The sequence below is a fragment of the Beta vulgaris genome, chromosome 6, assembly GCF_026745355.1.
Source record: "Beta vulgaris subsp. vulgaris cultivar EL10 chromosome 6, EL10.2, whole genome shotgun sequence".
NCBI classification, from domain to species: Eukaryota; Viridiplantae; Streptophyta; class Magnoliopsida; order Caryophyllales; family Amaranthaceae; genus Beta; species Beta vulgaris.
The window spans coordinates 64535479-64557737 of NC_079207.1; the positions used below are offsets into that span (position 1 = coordinate 64535479).

At 36.4% G+C, this 22259-nt stretch overlaps 1 long non-coding RNA gene and 12 other non-coding genes across 13 annotated transcripts in view; 4 read left to right on the forward strand and 9 right to left on the reverse strand.

The window, feature by feature from the left end:
- Positions 1–19423, reverse strand: part of LOC125499094 (uncharacterized) — a 28331-nt gene extending 8908 nt beyond the window's left edge. Inside the window, exons 1-6 of the long non-coding RNA XR_008969725.1 lie at positions 19204–19423; positions 17975–18051; positions 14345–14444; positions 10293–11460; positions 5292–8564; positions 2499–3933 (exon numbers count right to left, since the gene is read on the reverse strand). This is a non-coding gene — a long non-coding RNA (uncharacterized LOC125499094). The remainder of the gene's footprint in view (positions 1–2498; positions 3934–5291; positions 8565–10292; positions 11461–14344; positions 14445–17974; positions 18052–19203) is intronic.
- LOC125499285 (U5 spliceosomal RNA) lies at positions 1717–1831 on the forward strand. The gene has a single exon (XR_007275999.1). It is a non-coding gene; the product is annotated as a U5 spliceosomal RNA (small nuclear RNA).
- LOC125499137 (U6 spliceosomal RNA) lies at positions 2524–2626 on the reverse strand. Its single transcript, XR_007275856.1, has one exon. It is a non-coding gene; the product is annotated as a U6 spliceosomal RNA (small nuclear RNA).
- On the forward strand, positions 3437–3598 carry LOC125499160 (U1 spliceosomal RNA). Its single transcript, XR_007275879.2, has one exon. It is a non-coding gene; the product is annotated as a U1 spliceosomal RNA (small nuclear RNA).
- Positions 4192–4307, forward strand: LOC125499287 (U5 spliceosomal RNA). The gene has a single exon (XR_007276001.1). It is a non-coding gene; the product is annotated as a U5 spliceosomal RNA (small nuclear RNA).
- On the reverse strand, positions 5612–5714 carry LOC125499139 (U6 spliceosomal RNA). Its single transcript, XR_007275858.1, has one exon. It is a non-coding gene; the product is annotated as a U6 spliceosomal RNA (small nuclear RNA).
- On the reverse strand, positions 6266–6462 carry LOC125499275 (U2 spliceosomal RNA). The gene has a single exon (XR_007275990.1). It is a non-coding gene; the product is annotated as a U2 spliceosomal RNA (small nuclear RNA).
- Positions 6988–7090, reverse strand: LOC125499142 (U6 spliceosomal RNA). Its single transcript, XR_007275861.1, has one exon. It is a non-coding gene; the product is annotated as a U6 spliceosomal RNA (small nuclear RNA).
- Positions 7417–7613, reverse strand: LOC125499271 (U2 spliceosomal RNA). The gene has a single exon (XR_007275986.1). It is a non-coding gene; the product is annotated as a U2 spliceosomal RNA (small nuclear RNA).
- LOC125499131 (U6 spliceosomal RNA) lies at positions 8322–8424 on the reverse strand. The gene has a single exon (XR_007275849.1). It is a non-coding gene; the product is annotated as a U6 spliceosomal RNA (small nuclear RNA).
- LOC125499296 (U5 spliceosomal RNA) lies at positions 10853–10968 on the forward strand. The gene has a single exon (XR_007276010.1). It is a non-coding gene; the product is annotated as a U5 spliceosomal RNA (small nuclear RNA).
- LOC125499276 (U2 spliceosomal RNA) lies at positions 12103–12299 on the reverse strand. The gene has a single exon (XR_007275991.1). It is a non-coding gene; the product is annotated as a U2 spliceosomal RNA (small nuclear RNA).
- Positions 14128–14323, reverse strand: LOC125499273 (U2 spliceosomal RNA). The gene has a single exon (XR_007275988.2). It is a non-coding gene; the product is annotated as a U2 spliceosomal RNA (small nuclear RNA).
- Positions 19424–22259: the final 2836 nt, after the last annotated feature.

Here is a 22259-nt window from a genome sequence, read left to right on the forward strand (position 1 = left end):
CTCTAGGTTGGAGTGGTGGTTCACGTCAGGGAGAAATCTGTCAACACTCACAATCTGAATCTGAATCTGAAATTTTGGGTTCTTCGTCATCAAAGTTGGGTCAGTCAAACTTGGCTCCTGGTCAGTATGAAATCCTTGGGGACTCTCCGCAAAGGGATGGTTGTGAAGACATGGTAGGTTTTGCACTGTATATCGGAGAGGTGAATATTTTTGGGCTGTCCAAGTCAGGTGTGGGTAACTTGTATGAGTTGCAAGGGTCTACGTTATCTGAGTTGAAGTTGCATTCTGAGTTGACAAGTGATGGTCTTGAGTGTGAGGTGGACCTTATGGGGGCTTCTTCACAGGTTGACAGGTCAGAGTCAACGGAAATGAGTTCAAAACAACCTGAGTTTGAGAGTACTACTTGGGTTGAGAATGAGAGTGTCAACAATGAGGTAGAGTTTGTGGGAACTTCTACGCAACTGGTTGAAACTAAGGGTCATCAAGAACAACCAAGGGTTTCTCAGCAGCAGATTGGTATGATAAAGTTCGGTTCCATCGATACTTGTGTGCCAACTTATAGCCATGGGGTCTCGAGCGACATGTCTTTGCCAGGGAGTGTTGGGTGAGAGGTGATTCTGCAAGAAGTCACCAAGAGGTAGCTAGATTGGAACTCCAGGAGGAGTTGTCTGCGTTCCAGTGCGAACGGGATGGAGTACTCCGGCGCGAGCATAGAAGAACTTCGACAGAAGTTCCCCTGCGCCAAGGGTGATTTGTTTTGGGTACTTAGATGTAAGTGCAAATGGCTCTAGTTGGAGCAACTGGCAGGGTACTGGCTCGTCTTGATAAAGGTGGAGACGGGTAATAAGTTGGGTTTTGGGTGAATGCGCAACATGGGTCTCATAGGCTGTGAGACCGGGTCGTTCATGATGAGTGGTCAGCGATCTAGCGATCTTGGCGAGATTGGGTGAGACTCATATGAGGGCAATTCTGGGGTCCTTAGGGACTAATCTGTTCTGGTTGTCTTTTGGGACAAATCTGGTGTTTGGGAGATTCTGGGCGTTGTGAGCAATGCATCTGGTTTTCTGGTTATTGTGAGGGAATTCAAGTCAAGGTGGAGATTTGTAAAAGATGCCTTGAATTGTGGTGCTTAGAAGGTGTTCGTCGAAATGCACAACAGCTCGGAAACCCGCGGGCGCAGGCTCGACCCCGCGGGCGAAGGAGTTCGCCGATATGCACAGCAGCCCGAAATCCCGCGGGCGCAGGCTCGACCCCGCGGGCGGGCAGAACTTTCGTGTGAATGGGGATGGCTGGCTGCGGGCGTGGGTCGGGCGAACGGGAAATAACGCGGAAATGCGTTTTCTGTTGTGGGTATAAATAGGTTATTTATATCTTAGGGTTTTAAACCACGAATTAGCCTATTTTCTCTCTGTAATCTGGTTTTTTCCTCGCATAATAAAATATTCTCCCTCTCTCTGCTGTGGATGTAGCCAAATTGGTGAACCACGTAAATCTGTTGTGTGATTTTATCGTTTTTGCATTCATAATTTGTTTCTCTCTCACGTCCGTTATAACACTTTACTTTAGGAGGAATTGTATTCTTCAGATTTTGCAGGGAAAAGGCCTTTGAACTAAAAGTACAGAAGAAAGGCTCAGAAGTACCACATCACAGAAGAAATAATATCCAAGCCAGGATTGCAATGTAAATGTCTAAAGCCACTGCTGTACAACTCACGCAGCCATGCAGTGAGCACAGAGCGAACTATTCTTTCGCCTTTTACTAAAGAATACCGTGTGCTCGCTGCATTCAGTGGCATACGTTTATTTTTGGAGGGAGTTCCATATAGGACCTTCCATTAATTGAAGTACAAATTTCTTTACGTTTTACATAATTTTAGCATATACAAAACCTCTATTTTCTTCTTTCGTTAAGTATACTGGGTAATGTTAACAGATGGATGAAACATAAATTGCGACACAGGAGATATAGTCAATTTTCATGGATTTGCACGAAATTCTAAAGATAGGACTAGTAATATAATTTAACCATCTTTACACACCCCAAAAAAAAAATTGTCTCACATCCTTCTAGGTTTTATACCAATAAAAAAAATCAAGCTCAAGCAAGCCTTTAAATATAAATTTATTTGTTACGGCTAATTTGGTTGGCAATACTAAATTGCAGTTTTAGTTTTCTAAGAAAAACTCGTGTCAATGTCCCTCATAATGAAAATTCATCCTGAACATTTGTTTTCACCCATAAATTTCCATTACCACTTTAATTGTGGTATTGGGTGGGAATAGAACTTAGGAAACAATCACTATAAATAAAGAAACAAGAGAGGGAAAGTAGGAATAAATTATTGAGAGTCTCATTTAGTTACACGTCACTCGAATACTTGATAACTATATTTTAATTTCTGTAGTTTCAGCATTATTAATACACAATCACCATTAATCATGCTCTCTCCACCCAGATTCAAAGAGAAAAACAGATCGTAGAGGGATAAGAAGAAAACCTGCAGTAAGTGGTAAAAAGGGTCAAAAATTTTGGACCATTTCTGGATTTGTGCGTGTCATCCTTGCACAGGGGACATGCTAATCTTCTCTGTATCGTTCCAATTTTATCAGATGTCTCCGAAGAGACAACCTTATGCTATAGTCTCTGCATAATAAACAAAGAAGTTGTTTATTAATCTTTGAATGTGAGAATTTCAGGTTTTACACCCAAAGCATCCAGGCAACTTATATAGACAAGCATTATCTTTAAAGACCTAACCTTGAGAATATCCAAGGGTCAAAAAATTAAAGACTTAACTACACAATAACACCAGGCATAAGATATGCAAGTCCATAAGATATGATAAGGGAATATAATAAGTTTTTATAATATATGAGCAGTACAGAAACTCGAGCATAATGTACAACTAACTAAAGTCAAGACAAAAAACTCGAGTTCTAACCTTTTTTGAAATAAACAGGGCAAGTTATATCTTTAGAGACACGACTGTGTTACATGGTTCTTCATAAGATATAAGATATAAGATGTAAGATACAATAATAATTCTAAAGTTGGAACACCCCTAATACTTTTCCCTAAATAATTCACAGGGAACAGCTCAAGGTGGTATTTGTTGTTAATTTTTTATATGGCCTAGCCTCATCAAGCTGAAAAGTAATTCTTCTGGAATGAGAGACACGGCAAGATATGATGATCTATGAGGGGATGCTACTTTCCATATGAGGATCAATGATACTATATCAACTACACTGAACTTCATATGCAACACATTTCATTGTCACCTCCAGAGACTTCGAAACCTGATGGCCTAATACCTACCACAATTCCGAGTTCAAAGATGTTGTAGAAGATTTTGTTCCTGTCCCACATCAATAAAGTAACGCAGATAGGAAGGACAACAAAGGCATAAAATGAAGTCGTGGATTACAAGTAAACATACTTACCTGGACGGGGTCGATGGGCGATCATAAAGGCTCATGGCCTAGGTAGGTAGCCTCCATTGCACTTGAGGAGGGGTGCCCACCTAACATCTTCCCAAAGTGGAAGAGTGTACGTCATAATTTGTGTTAGTGGGGGTCTGCGTTCGCGCAACCCCTAATCAATTCTATTGCCAAATTCTGAATTCTAAATTAAGTGAGCTTGAATTTGCTTTTTGTTCACTTTAACTGGGACTATAGCTTTAGCAATGCCGTAGATGGTACTATTTTGTGCTCATTTTTATTGGGTATATCAAATTTCAGTAATATGCTAAAGAGTAAGTTCGTCACATACCGACATACCGTATATAGTTAAATGCATAATGCGATTTTACAACACATTGTACTAACCCTGGCATTCAAGAAGTATGATTTTAGTCTTGCTATCAACAGGACCGGTGAAATCTGATTTTCCATCACTTCTCAGTCCTGATGGCCCAAAGGTGTTTCCAATTCCTATTCAGCAGGAAAACATGATGTAGAGGTTACAACCAACAAAGGACGTAGAGATCTCTCAGCAGAACCACCTCCTTTCTCTCCCTGGACATTCCATATCCAAAAGGGAAAATATAACCCTCAGGCTCTCCTATTAGTTTCCGTGGGAGATTTTGGTCCAGTGCAGAATAGAAGAACAGTCCCACATCAGCGAGAAAGATTATCGACGCTAGGCATTTGTGGCATAAATTACAAAGCTTGATTCTCGTCTCATCACGCAGCCATGTAGTGAGCACAGAGCGAACTATTCTTTCGCCTTTTACTAAAGAATACCGTGTGCTCGCTGCATCGAGTGGCATACGTTTATTTTTGGAGGGAGTTCCTATAGGACTTCCATTAATCCATTTATAAGTTTTAATCAGGCCTTATCATGTCTATGAGAAGTCTATAAGACAACATCTCCCACTTGCCATGAAAGGGAGTTTCCATAGGCATCAATCCAATTTCTTTCTGTACCCTTACCATGTGTTTGAGAAGTAAGAGAATTTAAGCAGTGAGAGGGAAGTTTAGGGAACTAGAGATAGAGAGAGCAGGGACAGAAAATTAAGGCTATTCTTCCATGCTTCCTCCTCTTCACAGTTCATAATATATAATACTTAAGACTAGAAAACATAGATCAGAGAATCTCCTTTTGAAGGAAAAAGGTCAAACAGCAAGAATATCAATTTCAAACATTGCATGAAATGGTGATAAGGGAAGTATATAAAGGTAAAAGTGCACTAGATAATGAATTATATATCAATAACTTCAATTATGAAACGAGAATAATGGATATGTTATAGGCCCTCTATTATAGAATGGAAGGAGCATATATTTCTGATGTAACTGGAATATAAAAAACATCCATTACTGGTACAAATGATTTATAAAGAGATGAACTGCACAACATTCCATGTGGCACAAATGCATATTATATTATTGGTAGAATGCATCAGTATATATGATTTATATTCAAGGGAAGTTGATCACTTAGGTTATTTTATTTTCTCATTATCACCTGTACATGGAGCTCTAAAGGAATGTGAAGTCACCATTTAACAACAACAATACTATAGCGCATGGAGACGCACAGTTCTGGTAAGGCAAACCCCAAAAGTACAGAAGGGTACTATATTTTTAAACTGAAGTTGAAGTGCTGAGCCACCTTGACAATAATCAAATTGCCACAATTTCCCCTATGCGGCACTAGCAGAGGCGAGAAAAGTAAAGCAAATATGACATCTTTGATGTAGTCATGTAGACATCAGTCAAGAGAACCAAAACGATTGGATATAACATGCTTATGGGAAATGGAAAACACAAGGAGCAAACACAATTACCTCTTTCCCCCAACCAGTTGCAAACTTGTAATCAAATGATAGGTAACAAGACTGCAGTCAACATTTTTGCAGAAGGAAGAGTTAGAAACAACTTAGTCAAGCATTTCATGCATTCATATTAAGAAAAATTTCACAGCAAAACGAGTGTTCTGCATTGCACACTGAAGTAGATCTTATTAAAATTAATGAACAGAAGAAAAAGAGCCGACATATACAAGAAAGCATCATTATGAGCATTGAGAAAGACCATTGCTTGATAAACACACATACACTTTCTGCATTTAGCTACTTGAAGGAAAAGGATTCAACTCAAAAGCCAAAACAGTACGGACCTAGTCTCGAGTTGTGCGTGTCATCCTTGTGCAGGGTCCATGCTAACCTTCTCTGTATCGTTCCAATTTTATCAGATGTCTCCGAAGAGACACGAGTAAAGCTAACTCATAGGGTAATCACTAAAGCAGAACCTTTACGAACTTTCAAGGTAGAACTTCCAGAGTTTAGCTTATTTGTGACTTGAAACAGTACAGCTACAATGGACTCCAACTGTCCAACATGATAATTTGTAAATGCCCAAAAGATCTCAGGGTGTGGTAAACCCAGAAGTCCTTCTCATTTGACTATTTATCCTATCCTTACCAAGTGAGAATTTACAGAAGTAACTATTCCAAACAAACCTCCCAAAATAGTGCGACAATTCTTTGGTCTTTGCCTACCAGAGAGGGATTAAATTTAACTTTATGCAACTCTGGCGGCCACATAGTGTTTTTAATTACATGGGAAACAAATGCAGAACTATTTATGTAAATCAGTTACATCCCAGACCAGCATCCTTTTAGCAATACGAGGTACTACATATCCATTAAGACCCCATTAGTCCATAGTGCAAACTCTACAAAGCACAAGACTCTAGAAATCCCTATAGAACTGTGAATTTTTTTATAAGATAGTCTCAAATATACTGAATAATGATCTAATGGGGGTGCACCTAGCCCATGCAATAGTGCAACACAAGGGCGATACTCAAGGATCCCAATAGCAAGCTACTTTGGTAGATCCTCCCCCTAAAAAAATAAATTTAATATCGTTGTGGGTCAATGACCCACGTATCAGATATTAAACTGATAAGAACAGATACTACACTTGATCTTAGCCAAAAGGCCGAGAAAGGTATGATTTACTCAGACTCACATGCTTGTTTTTTATTACCAGGTTATTAGAGCCTTGTGTTTCACTTTTCATTGTGGGATCAACAGAGGCAGAATATGTCTTAAGCTGAAGAAATACAGTCTCAATCTACAGAATTGGTGATATAGACATTGAGCAGAAATATCTGATACAATGTAGAAGCAGAAAGTGATTGAAAGGTTCTTTATGGCATCAAGTTTATCTTTGGATATCCCAATTTTGCACAGTAACGAGTCTGAAAAATGAGTTTAGACCACTGACAGAAGAGGCAAGCCAGTCAATAGGACAGATCAAATCCTATGTTCTACTCCTTACTCAAAAGAGCCTCCTATCCTTCCACTAAACCTTACTCTTAGTACACCAGCAGTAAATACCGCATACACCATTACACATTAAGAAAAATTATACACAGTAAAATGAGTTTTATACACTGCAGATTGAAGTAGATCTTATGAAGATTGACGAACAGAAGAAAAAGAGCCAGCATATACAAAAAAGCATCATTAAGAGCATTGAGAAAGACCATTTCTCAATTTGCGCATGTTATCCTTGCGCAGGGACCACGCTAATCTTCTCTATATCGTTCCAATTTTATTAAATGTCTCCGAAGAGACACGAGTCAAGTCATATGGTAGTAAAGAAGCAGAACCTTTATCAACTTTCAATGTGCAACTTCTAGAGTTTAGCATATTCTTGACTTGAAACAAAAAAGCCACGTACTCCAACATAATCAGATCATATTAGTCTCCAGTAACGTCATAAGCCGTAATTTCTAAATGCCCAAGAAATCTCAGGGTGCCAATGCCCAAAAGTCCTCATTTGATTATAAATACATAAACGACACACATAATGTCCGTTTTTGATGGTCATCATAGAGAGAAAGGTGCAAATTTTAATACTAGTTTACAAAATAGTGTCAAATATCCTGAATAATGATCTAGTGGGGTGCACCAGGCCAATGCAGTAGTGTAACACATAGGCGATGCTCAAGGAACCCAATAGCAAGCTACTGTGGTGGATCCTCCCCCTTTAAAAATAAATTTAATATCGTTGTGGGTCAATGACCCACGTATCAGATATTAAACTGATAAGAACAGATACTACACTTGATCTTAGCCAAAAGGCCGAGAAAGGTATGGATTGCTTAATCTCACATACTTCTATTTTATTGTACAGGTCATTGCAACCTTATGTTTCACTCTTCATTGTGGGATCAACAACCAGAACCTGAAGTAAAATAGTCTCACTCTCTACAATTTACAGAACCTTATATTAAGCAGAAATGAACCTGATGCAAAGCAGAAACAGAAAGTGAGGAAGCAAAATTTTCAGTGGCATCAAGCACAACCACCATGTTTCTATGTCATCAGTATCATTCGAAGTTAATCAGACGTGTTTTAGATAACTCAAAAATAAACGACAGGCTAGTAGACTAAAGATGCTTTCTTCAAGTAAAACACATTAGATAAACCACACAATGAGTGGTGAAAGAGAGTACAATTTCATAGGGCTTAAACATAAGGCCATTTCTCATGTTATTGATTTTTAAACAATGGAAAAAGATCACTATTAGGCATGACTTTTGACAAGGTATTGCATTTCATTTGGCAAACAGCTATAACTGAAAAAAGTGCAACAGCTAAAACTTTCTCATGGCTTCTTAAGAATAATAGGAAAATCTCCATGTGAAAAGGAAAAAAATGAGGTACATAAGTGGGACAAATTGTATAGTGTTTTCAACATAAGGGTGCTATAAGATGGACATATTTATGAATGATGATGATAAAAGGAATTTTGGTAAAAAGCTTAAGCAAACTTAAGAGAGATAGCAAAAGAAAAAGGCAAAAAAATTTGGACCATTTCTCGATTTGTGCGTGTCATCCTTGCGCAGGGGCCATGCTAATCTTCTCTGTATCGTTCCAATTTTATCAGATGTCTCCGAAGAGACAATGCTACACTGCAGTTAGTGTCTAATAAATAAAGCAATATTATCATAATTAAACAATGTGGGAATTCCAGGTTTTACATACTTATTTATTTGGTCTCCAACAACCTCATAATCTGCAAAAGTCCAAGTATTCAGGTGACCTACATAGACAAGCATTATCGTTAAGATAATACCCAATAATGAAAAACTCACGCAGAAACTGAAACAGAGTGTTAAAGGAATCTGGCCAAGAGACACCACAAGCTTAAAGGAAATGACATTGATGGCTAATAATATAAATACTCGAACAAGCTAAAGCGTATTCCGGCTGATATCAGCTAATAGTAATAGATTATACCCTTTCTTCAGCAATAGCCTCAACATCATAAGTTATTATTAGAACACCATCACAAAAGCCAAAACCTTTGAGAATATCTAAGTATCAAAAGATTAAAGACAAAACCAGGAAAGTTGTAACTCTTTCTTTTTATTACAAGCATCAATACTCACGCGAATACTTTAACTCTCAGTAAAAAAAAAGCCATTTATTTGGAGGCAAGAGCTAAGCTCATTGAGTATACTAGGGTTATGATAGAATGATATACACACACTGTTCAGAATCACAAGCATAACATCTCTTATACTAACGTAAATGCATAAAGCTCAAGGACTAAACTTTTTACAAATGAACAAATTCAACAAACTCAAAACAAAAGCCATGATAGAGCAACATGAATACCTTCGGAGACAGCACACCTAAATTACATGATTCTTTCATAAGATGCGAGATACGGTAACTTATTGTAAGGTATTCCACCCATAATATTTGTGTGTAGGGGTTTGTCTTCAACACCAACCCTCAAACTGTTAAGTTCACATTGTTAGCGAAACCTTGTTCTTGATTCCACTGCTGATTTTGCTAAATCAGTCAACCAATAACATGAGTTGCTTTTTGCACTAGTCTATTGTTGCTTGGCTTACATTTGCTTACTCTTTGTGCTTAGATTGCTTACTCTATTTGTGTTCATTACGCTTTAGCAATGTTGTAGACAGTGCCAATGTGCTAACTTCACCGGGGTCCATCAAATTTCAGTTGCTGTAAATAGTAAGTATGTCATATAGTCTATAATGGACATCAGATGTAAAATTGTGTGATTGTGTCATTTCAATGCTCCAGGTTCAGATAATATCTTTTCAGCACATTGCACAACCTCTGAATTTCAAGTAGGATGAATTTAGTCTCGTTTTTCAGAGGACCGGTGAGACCGTGAAATCTGTTAAATCACTTCTTGGTTTGGGGTGGTTAATGGCAGGGTAGCCCAATGGTCTTAGGGATGGGTCTAGGGTATCGGGTACAGTTTTTGTTCCAATAGGACTGTAATAGACATAGGGTCATAACAGATACCCATTAACTTTGGAAAAACAGAGAATAGGGCCAAAATTTGCCCTGTCTGTTACTCTCTTCAGTTGAAATTGGAGTTTAATAGGCTGTAGTAAAAGAGGAGCATCTTGTACTTTTCCCATGGTAACTCTCTTCTTTACCTGTCAAAGAAATTATAAATTTCTCTCAGAAAAAGGTTAAACTTCCACTTATTCCCTCCGTCTTCTAGTAGTTAGCAATTATGCCTTTAAGGTCACGAAGACACACATTCGACCATTAATATCTTTAATTACATATTATTTTGAACTTTGGAAAAGCGAGTTATAAACTAATAAAGACTTAATTAATCTCGCCCCTGCCACTCAAAGAAATTTCTAGTGAATATCTGATTTTGTTTGGTTGGATATATTCAAATCTAACCATATCAAGCAAGCATTGTTGAATTTTGCCCCTAGTTCTGCATGAACTAGTAACGTTAATTTGATCATATTAAACCAAAAGTCAGTACCTGCACTGACCCGCCTATTGACCAGGCCTAGTCCTGATGGCCCAAAGGCACTTCCAATTCCTATTGAGCAGAAAAACTCGAATATACAGCCAAGAATCTCATATGCATAATTGGGAAGCAACAGCCAACAGATGATCTGTAGGGACGTCTCTGTAGAACAACCAGTTTAAGATAGCAAGTGAAGATATATCCTACACTCTTATATTAGCAGTCATGGAAGGGATCACATCAGAGGAGGGAAGGAGCGGGTTCCAATCATCCTTTAGTTGATCTCTTCACTTCCTGCACTCTCGTTTCCTTCCTTTCTCTTTCAAGTTTCAGGATCATCCCATCTCCAGCAAAAAGGAAACATAGATTCCTCACTTTCCTCTTCCATTCCCTCATCCAAACACATTATCAGCTTTCAGGTATATCTTGGTCCAATGCTTAGCTATACACAAAAAAAATTAGAGGTATAGTGGAAAGGCAGAACAGCCCCACATCAGTCAGCATTCAGAAAGCATATCCAAGCTAGGACTTTCAGACATATATTACAAAGTCTGTTCATAATATCACCACGCAGCCTCGCGGCAAGCACAGAGCGAACTATTCTTTCGCCTTTTACTAAAGAATACCGTGTGCTCACCGCACTAAGTGGCATACGTTTATTTTTAGAGGGAACTTCTCAAAGGAGTTTCCTACAAGCCAAGTGCAAGCTTCTTATTATAATCTTCCAAGTTCCAACTGATTTTCCGTCACCTGAACCCTTTAGTTTAGTGATTAACAAATCAAAGTTGTTTTTTAACAGCTGAACTCTATAATAAAAAGAACTAAGAGCAGAAATTGATGATAACTAAAAGAATGTTGAAAGCAGCTTTGATAAAAATACACGAGTAAGAGACAATTTAAGGTGATACCTCTGCAGCAGTCTCCAAGGCATTATTTAATATGTCTTAAGTCGAAAAAATTCAAGCACCCAATATCTGAGAGTTTGGGAGGCAGAAATAATTGGAGATTACATGGTCATGGCCTCATGGGAAATTGACCAACTCAAGGAGCAAATATAATTACCTCATATCAATTAATAAACAAGTAAAGTCAATAGCAGGATTTACAGAGGTCTAAGTGTACATAATCTTACCCCCGACCAGTCGGAAATTGTAATCCGGTGCAAGGTTTCACAAAGGACCTGCAATTATAGTTTATGCAAAAGGAAGAGTAAAGGAAGAAATAATTTATAACCAAGGAAGATGACAGCATTTTATGCATATAATAGTAAAAAAATGATACTCAAAAAGTAGTTACTACTAGTCTATAGATTTAAGAAGGCCGCCAGACAATAATGTAGCTGTACAAGTGAAACACATAATCACCTACACCACATGCCTGATAATAGTAAATCAGTTATAGTGTTAGACAGTTACTAGTTTACTAACAATAAAATGACAGCTTTTTACAATGACATGACGCGCAATAATCCTATTTTTGCTGCTGAACCCATGAAATATGCAGAAGTTACAGTTTTAATTATTTTCAAAGAATAATTGAAGGAAATCTTATCAGCGTTTGAGTAAGAGATGTATTCATGTATCAGATTTGCAGCAATCATTACTGTGAATCCCGCAGAGCTAAAGCAGATATAATAATCTCATTAAGTTTCCAGGATATTTAAATGATTTGTCATATACATTAAGTGTAAATTTTGAACAAAAATGTCGCCATAGCAAAAACATTCAAATACAACGCAAGACAAGGGAAATTTTGGAGCAGAAGGAATTTCCATATTGGACTTTATCTGAAAGTATGAGATACAATTCTAATTAGTGATCTAGTGGGGTGCGCCTAGCCCATGCAATAGTGCAACACAAGGACGATGCTCAAGGATCCCAATAGCAAGCTACTTTGGTGGATCCTCCCCCTAAAAAAATAAATTTAATATCGTTGTGGATCAATGACCCACGTATCAGATATTAAACTGATAAGAACAGATACTACACTTGATCTTAGCCAAAAGGCCGAGAAAGGTATGCTTTACTTAGTCTCTCATGCTTGTATTTTATCATCAGATCATCAGAGACTTACATTTCACTTTACAGTGTGGGATTAACAAGAGCAGAATATGTCTTAAGCTGAAGAAAGACAGTCTCCAATTTACAAAATTAGCCATATAGACATTGAGCAGAAATATCTGATGCAAGGCAGAAGCAGAAAGTGATTGAAAAATCTTTATGGCGTCAAGTTTATCTTTGGACATCTCAATTTCGCTAAATAATCATGTTTCGATATTATCATTGCATATCAATAAGATGTGTTTCCAATAGTTGAAAAATGAAAGACAGGGCAGCAGCTTGAGAATGCTCGCTTTCTTCTTTCTTCAAGTAACACAAGAACATGCGATGCATGGAAGACATGGAGAATTGTGAAAGAGAAGACCCTTTGCCATATGTTATCGACTTTTAAGCTACAATTCTTGAAAGATTACTAGGAATGATTTTAGGACAATGTCTTGCATTTTCATATGGGCAACAGATAAAATAGAAAATATCAACAACTAAATACTGATCTCTAAGGAGGTTACATCTCATAACTTCTTAAGAGTAAAAAGGGAAATGCTCGACATGGACCGGCAAAATCTCTCTGCACACACATCTGTCCACCCTATATTGCAATGATTGCATCAAAGTCATGTTCTTATGAGAATCCTGAAATGCTATGAGTATTACACCACTTTTTGAAACTCATATAAATAACAATAGGTGTCACTGAGAATAAGCACCACATTTAAAGGGTGTTTTTCAAAAAAAAATCTTAACCATAATATATTTTTACAATAAAATTAAAAAAAAAAATCAGATCCCATGATCCTGCCACTAACTAACATAGCTGGATACAACATAAACATCCAATGACACAGGTGTACACCAGTGATATTTAAGTGCCAAGGTGTATTTTAACTGCATAATTCTTGAAAGATTTTATACGAGCTGAAAGTTCCGATTTTGCAGAATTTATTGTCATTGAGGACCAGTGACCCAAGTATCAAAAAAAGCTTTAGGCTACTCCGGCTAAGCTACGAGTACATATTCGGACTTGCCTAGGAAGTGGACACAGGATGCAGGGACACAACATTCATGAAGCATAAACTTGATTCTTAAAGACTTTTACATCTCTATTCACACTACCATTAAAATATACATGTTCTAGAATTACTTGTTTGTTTGTTTTGATTCAGTTCTTATCTCAAACTCAATATGGATCACATATCAGTTATCATACGATTTCTCGTCACTTTTCTTGTATTTTTATAGTTTTCTACAATAATATGTTTAAGTCAAGGTCAAAATCAAACGTTAAGGTCAAAATCAAACGGTAGGTAAGAAACTAAGGATACAATACCCTTGTCATAGTGTCAAAATCTCAAGAGTCCAACATGGGTACGTAAGATACTGAGAAGAGTTGAAGCAACATAGATTAAAATTATAAGAATTACTAGACTTAATCTTAGCCTGACGAATGATAAAAGGTATGCTTTATAATCTTACATACCTCTACGTATTTTCTGATCATTCCAGCCTCAGGCAATAGTCCAAAAAAACCATCAAAATGATTTCTTCAACTTTATGAAGTAAACAGGACAAGCAGATTTTGCAAGCAAATTTAGGCTCTGATACCTTCACTGCATTTTGATGCGCTAAGATACTAATATCTATATGACCGATTTATAGTCTTATGGCTGACTATTATTATTCTTATAAAGGTCCTTGCACAGACATTTTCCTAACATGTATGGCAACCAATTGCTTCACTAAAGGCTAACGGCTCCAGATAACATACGAAAATTCTAAATGATGATATAGCAGGGTACGCCAGGCTCGTACAGTAGTGCAACGCATGAGCAACGCTTGAGGATCCCAATAGCAAGCTATTGTGGTGGATCCACCCCCTAAAAAAATAAATTTAATATCGTTGTGGGTCAATGACCACGTATCAGATATTAAACTGATAAGAACAGATACTACACTTGATCTTAGCCAAAAGGCCGAGAAAGGTATGATTTGCTTAGTCTTAGGTACCTCTTTTTATTTACTTGTCGCTTTGGCCTAATCCTTCACCTTTCCAATGTGGTACCCCAAACTGGAAAGTTATCAATAGCTAACTGAAGGAAGATAGAGTCTGCAATAAGACAAATAGACAGAGATATAAATCTGCTGCAAAACAGAAAGTGAGGTAGATAAGTTATCAATGGCATCACATTTATGTTGTAACATTTATAGGGTAATGGGTTTATTATGCTCATATGGTTTTATACTAGAAGAGGAGGAGGTCTAGTATGCAAAAGATTAGAGTACACAAAGTTGCAAGTCACGTGGAAAACCAGGGGAAGACAGAAGACTGGTCGCGGATCCCAACTTGGGCCTCACGAGTCGCGACGTGAACGTGAAAAGATGCTTTGACGGTTTTCAACCGTTGTGATGTGTACGTTTTCATTTTAATGACTTTTAAGGTCCTTAAATCAGTGGATTAAAGGTCCTTAATCAGTGATTAAAATGGGGGTTATGAAAGTAACCACTCTAGTCTATGAAGGGTATATTTCCTATATAACCTTTGTGATTCCTATGAGGAGAGGGTTAGAAGAAAATCAAAATTTTCAATACTCTCTAAACTTCTTGCTTTGCTAAAGAGAAACTTTGCAAACTTCTCTAGAGTGTTCTTCACAAACTCTAAACACAAGTTCTTATTGATTCACTTAGAAGATCATCTAAGTGGATTGTTTTCTCCATTGTATCTCATTAGTTATTTCGTGGTAACCCGATGATCCTAGAGGGGCGAAATTAAACTAATAGGAAAGCGTAGTTTCCGTGCCTTGGAGTGGGATATCCGGTTCTCTCATTGATCACACCTAACAATTTATCTTCGAACTAGTTTCATTCTTGCACATCAATTATGTTTATTCCACTTTTACTAGACGAGTATATTTCAAATAGCCCAAAATCGAAAGAAATGTGCTAATAGTAGATTACGATGTGCTTAAAGAGCAATGCTAGGGGAAGGGACTCAAGGGAGGCTAAGGAAAGAGAAGGAAGGTGAAGGAAGAAGGTAGGTGTTTTCCCTAAGAATTATAACAATTTTTGAAGGATTTTTGGTTTGCTATTTACCTCCTTTTGTTTCTGTCCCTATCTCTTCGTCCATCAATATAAAGGAAATTGATTGATCACTCTCCCTTCCCTTCCTTTATCCCCAAAATCCTCTTATCCAAACACATTGCTAAGGAGCCTCTCTTTTCTTCGTTCTTAAAAAAGAGCAACATCAGATGGAAGTAGAAATATCAGGGGAAGGAAAAGGATCTGTTGACATGCCCTTGAACAGTTGCACCATGATGAATTCATCACACCTATAGAGGTCCATATCCCATAAAAGGAAAAGTCTTGCAAACACTTTGACAAACGAAAGCATGTCCAAAACTTGATGCTAATCTTTGAGGTGGCTAAGTTTGATGGCTTCTTAAGGACAACAAGAAAATCTCTGAATGACCAGACAAGATCTCTACAAGCACACTTCTCAACTCTCTAATGCATAAAAGTTATGTTCTTACTAGATAAATAGTCCAATAAGATTGTAACACACCTTACTCAAAGCATATACTTTATTTTCCATCATATATATGCCATAAGGCCATCTCATAAGTGAAGTAGCCCAAGAGTAAGGATATGTCTCTATTTCTAGTCAGTGCAATACTGGGAGATGTCTCCTACATAATGAGGAACTGCAAGCTGAAGCAGCATGATGTAAGTCATGTAACACAGTCCTGTTGTCTCATCCCAAATAATTAAGCCCTACTAGCAACAAAATGTAACCAAAAAAAACTCTCTAATCGGCTACTGCTAGACAATATATTTGACATGTTGTCATCTAAGACAACCAACAGCAATAACACTGAAGAATCTTACAATCCAATTAAGAGTGTGGTCAAAATCTGCATGACTTGTGGAAACTAGAGAGTAAACTGTAATATGAAACTGACAGGTTTTCACCAAGGAAAAAGATAATAGAGCATAGGACAGAGGAGTTTTTGATTTCTAGACAAATTATATTGCCAGCCACTATGTACATGAGACAAGAACAGCCTTGAAATTGACCCCCAAGGAACGGAAGTACGGAACCAAGTAGACGGCATGAAGGCAATTTTATCCCATAAAAATTACTTGGTAACAAACTTTACACTAGCTACCAAAACATTGACCTTATTCGTTCCAACTTCATGGCGCATATACTCACATGGGAACAAATGCTACAAGGCTTATTCCACCTAATCGAATGGTTCAAACTTGCACGTGCATCGAACAAGAGGGTATTGAGTAATGTAATGTTTTGATGACTGCAAACAATTGTAATTATCAAGCAAACTTGTGTATTCATATGTGCACCTTAGAATTAATGAACAGGAGCAATGTTGATATGATGGAATGTGTGAGCAAGGAACAAAAAGTTTAATGGTGCAATATGTGGCTGATGGATGGTGGCTGCTGACATAAACTTGAGCAGGTGCTGACATAAACGTGGCAGGTGCTGACATAAATTTCATGTAAGAAATGGGCAGACTAAAAGCAAGGAACTTGTTCTAATGGTTTGGAAGGAAGCTGTGTATAGTGCAGGTGGAACTAAATGAATATATTGACACGGTGTGAACTAGATTTTGCAGTGCAATGTAGTTTTATGTTGAGTCATGCATCATAGTGGACCTACATAGCATTCTAGTTGAAATTAGCTAGGATAAATTTGTTTAAAACCTGCATGATGAAGTTTCATTGTGTAGGTCATAATGCTAGTATTTCATTTCTAGGAGTTTTGCATTGTCTTTTGTGAAAAGAAATATTTATCTAGCAAATGTATTTTCTTTACGATAAAACTTTAGGTGCACACTAGAGCACAAGCTTGTATGACTACATATTTTGGAGTCTAAGCATTTCCGTGACACAGCATTTTGCATTCATGTCATTAAGGCCACTTACTCCAACATGAAAAGAGGAAGTTCAATTTTATATGAGATGTTAGATTAGGTTTGTATCATTATGCTAATTGGAGAACCAATCATGTAAACTGATTATAATCTCTTAGCGTTAATAGAATACCTGGAGACTGGAGTTACCTCAAACAATTAAGAACACACTAAGGGGCCAAGGGCATGCTTAGATCAAAGGTAATAGGAAAAAAATCATAAAGAAAGTGAGGGTGCGCAGAGGTGGTGATAGTCTGGCAGACAGGATGAGGCAGTGATTTGCAAGGAGGAACGGGAAAATTATTACTTTCATGTTGGGTGTAATAGATACCCACCACTCCCTAGGATAATGCATTACCCCAAAATGGGGGTAACAGCTTCCTTTAGCCTCCCTCTTCCTCGCATTATCACTACCTTGTCCAATTTAACACAGTCTATATACTCATCTATATTCTCTTAATTTTGTCTTCATTATTACCCCCTAAATTTATTATCCGCATTCCCCAATCCAAGCATGCTGAAGTAAATGCGGAACTAAGTTGGCTTGGAGGAAAGACACACAATTTGAGGCTTAGAGGTAAGCCTTGTGACTTCTCAAAGATGAATAACTGGGGAAGATGTCATGGGGTATAAAAAAGGAACTTATATTCGAATTTACATTTGATCTATTACAATGGAATCAAGTTAAAGCACAGTATTGTGATACCTTGTGTCCTTGTTGCTATTGTTCTTGCTCATGCTTCACTATATCTGCTGCGTGCAACGATTTATAAACAAACTACACTGAGACATGAAATAGTTTAAATAAAACATAATAATCTGTCTAAGTAGAATTAATTAATTAATTAATTGTTGTTAAACTAATGCGTAAGAATATCAGTTCCAGGGTTATATTGACATTAGTTTCATTATCATAGTTTGATTAATTTATGATCAGATTCCCTTTTAGAGTTTTCTCAAATCTTTTCATATGTATTAATGACATGTAGGGGGTGGAGATACATAGAGAATAAAAAGAGGGGTCATGTGATGCGAGATATAGAGAAGTAAATACCAAATAATGTAACATTTCAATTATTCTGAAACGGCCTAAAATGAGTATTTTTTCATTTATTTTAAAACGGATAGAGTATTTTGATATTATTTTTTATATATCCCCATATTTTCCATTCCTTATGGTTTCTCTTGTCTTTCTCCTCTCACTTTCAGTCTCATTTTTCTTTCTTTAAGCTCTTTTTCTTTACCTTTATTGTTTCATTTGTCACGGCAATGATTTCTTACGAGTTACGACGGTTCATGTTAGCCGTTCCCAAATCATTTGGGACTAAGGCTTTGTTGTTGTTGTTGACTATACTCAATCTGTTCAATTTCCCCTCGATTGAACCTCCTAGTGCCACTTCCACTCAAAAAAAGGAAGGAAAAATAAACCTCCTAGTGCCACTTACAGAGGGAACAATAATTTCACCATAGACATATCTTTGATTATTTAGAAACTCGTTCAATTCAATTCAATTCAATTCAATTCAATTCAAATTCTTTAAATTTTACTTCGAATTTCGGAACGCATATATATATTGAATTAAGGGCTGCTAGGTCTATGACCCAGTTATTATAAAGTGATGCTCCATTAAATTTGCATACATTAGCTCTCATTTTCATGAAATCCATGTTCAACCTACTATAATATAAAGTTGTCCTGTAACTCAAGTATAAAACAGTAGAAGCTGATGAAAAGCTGATGAAAAGTTGAGGAGAAAACAACAACAACAAAAAATGATAACCCCACTTAACCCTTAAAATATGACCATTTAGAAATTTCACTTAAATAAATCAATAATAATTGCATACCCACATAACAAAATCAACCTTATAGAAAGAAAATTCATAACAATAAAGGAACAATAAAAACAGGGTAAAAAATATGCATTAAATTACCTCAAGCACAAGAGAAAGACACCATGAATAATTGGGGGTTAATTAACCAATATAAAATAATACCCTTGAAAATGAAGTACTGTACTACTGTAGTATGATAATGGAGTAAAGAGATCAATTTTTAGAGATAATTTAGGGGCACATTTTGGTCTTGTCAATGCTCGAGCGTTAGAGGGTTTAGTTGTTTAGGAGGGAACGCAGTAAAACTTGCAAGCAAAACTCAATGGAAAAAGCTGTATAAATTGGTGTGCAAATTTTGGGAAATTGACATGTGTAATTTGTTTGTAGTTCCCATAAAATTATAAAGGATGTTTTAGAAAGTTATTTTTACTATTACAAGCATCATAAATCATAATGGTTGAAAATAAGGACTAGCTTGCAACTATATAGGGCCTGTTCGGCAAAAGTAGCTGTTGGGTAGCTGTTGGCTGTTGGAGTAGCTGTTAGCTGTTCGGGTAGCTGTTAGCTGTCGGCTCGTAGCTGTTAGCTCTTAGCTGTGAAAGTAGTTGTTTACAATATAAGTGTTCGGTAAAAGTAGCTGTTATGCTTATATATGATAAAAATAACATATTTTTTAATTATAATATATTATATGATTAATTATTATTGATTATTTTATGGTTAAATTAAATTTCAATATATGAACACAATGCATTATTTTTCTTTTACTATGATGTCCTTAAATTTGTTTATGTATAGTTTTGTCTTTTTAACTAGATCCCACTCCATTTAATACTTGTACTTCTATTTCATCTCTCATATTACTTCCAATAAAAATCAACTAGCTATACTTGTTGGAATTCTCTGGAGATTTCATGCTTGAAGATGGAACTTTCTGAATTCTCTCTCTTCTAATTTCAGATTTGGGTTCTCAAAATTTTTTTTCTCTTTCCTTCACTTAACTCTCAAACATTTCAGATCATCTTCTTCCTTTTCATTGTTCTGTGCTTCTTCTTCTTTTTTTTTTCCATTCTTTTTCCCCCAAACATGTCCTTTTGTGGATAATCTTTCTAGGATTCACATTTTTCCTCTAATATGAGTATAAAGTGGTCAATTTTTTTTCTCTTTCCTTCATTTAACTCTCAAACATTTCAGATCATCTTCTTCGTTTTCATTGTTCTGTGCTTTCTTCTTTTTCCTCCAAACATGTCCTTTTGTGGTTAATCTTTCTAGGATTCACATTTTTCCTCTAATATGAATATAAAGTGGTCAAATTTCGAAGATGATGGTATTTTTCGGATGTATCTTTCATTTCATACGAGTTTTTTTTTTATTATTTTGAAAGATCTTTTCATACCAGATGATATTTCAGGAAAAGTGAAGAAGAAATAGCACCAAAGATATGTTTCCAGAAATTTATTATATTTTGGAAAATACTTGTGCGATTTATTGGTATTCCCAAATTAATCCATAAAAAGTGAAATTTTTTATGATATATTCAGGGTCTCAGAGGAATTTAGGTAGAAGATGAAGAATTTTCTCAAATTTTTGGTATTTTTTTCCTTAAAAAACAGGAAAAAAAAACTTGGAACGCTATCTTGGTATCTTGAACGTCATATTTTGTAGCGTTCATGAAAAGCTGGCAAAAAGCTACTTGAAACACTAACCACTACTTCAACCTCTGGCATGCCAAACACACAATTAGTGTTTTGACTAAGTCAAAACACTAAAAGCTACTCGAAAAGCTGTCGCCGAACACGCCCATAGAAGACTGCGTTGGAGGAGATGTGTAGTTTAGTGGAATACCATCCCTAATTTTAAGGCATTACTTATGATTCGAATCCTCATTTTAATAATATATTGGAGTATTTTCTTCTGGGTTGTTTAGTCATGTACTCAATTTGTAAGTTGGTGTGTCCGGAAGACTAGTAGCCTCCTATCAGGGGTTGATTTTCGGTCTAATTATCTTTTCTAATTTAAAAAATGTATATAGAAGACTCCACTTTTTTATTTGTGAGAATCTAAACTGAATTGAAGTTGTACTAAACTGAATTAAGAGAAGTTGAACTGTTGAGAATAATTTAACTTAACACAACTGAAATAAACTAAAATAAATCCAAAAGAAGAAGGCCTAAGTTGGAGATACAAGTTCAACCATTGTGAATATATTGTATGAATATTGTGGTTTGGTGAAACCATGCAATGTTATCGGGATCCTACTTTGGATCGTAGAAGTTGGCAGAATCGAATCGGTGGGATCGGATCGTAGGATCGTAAGACCCTACAATTCGGTGAAATAAAGATAATTATACCAAAATATGGCGAGAACCTCATGTTAAAAATTTACACATATTAATAATGAATTTTTTAATTAGCAAATGATAATAGTTTTTCAATACTATAAGATTGAAGTAACATGCGATCAAAATCTAATTGGAGAAATATAATATGTGAAATTACTTTATGATTTTTATACGGTAGGATCGGATCGTAGAATCGTGTTAAGATCCTACCATGTGATTTTTTGTGGTTGGGCAGGATCGAAAGATCCTACAAAATTAATATCCTACGTAGGATCGGGATCTGTGAGGTCCTCCAGGATCGTAAAATCATAGAATCGTAAGATTCGAATCGGGATTTTAATAACAATGAAACCATGTACCTTTCTCATGTTGATACAAACTAATGCATGCAAGTGGTTGAATATAGTGGAAGAATTGTAATGGGTGTAAACCGTGTAATTAGTTTGTACTTTTAATTATTTTTTTTATTAATGAATTGACTTGTGAAAGTACAAATGGTTGAAACTTTTTATTTAAGAGGTTATAGCTTAAAATTATTGTAACTTGAAAATGTGATGTGACACACAAACTATGAACGGTTGTACTTACTATTGTGGTTGCTAATCTTCTAAAAGATTCTCAGATGTCGTAGCTTACCCTATGTACTTAGATCATTCATCTATAATAAAAACCCTCACATTTGCATGTCTACCTCATAACTCATATAACTCTCAACTTATAAAACGTTCATAAATTAACGATTTTAGATACAATGTTACAATTATAGAAAATCTTATATAACTACCTTCTCCCGCCAACATTTTATATTGAAAG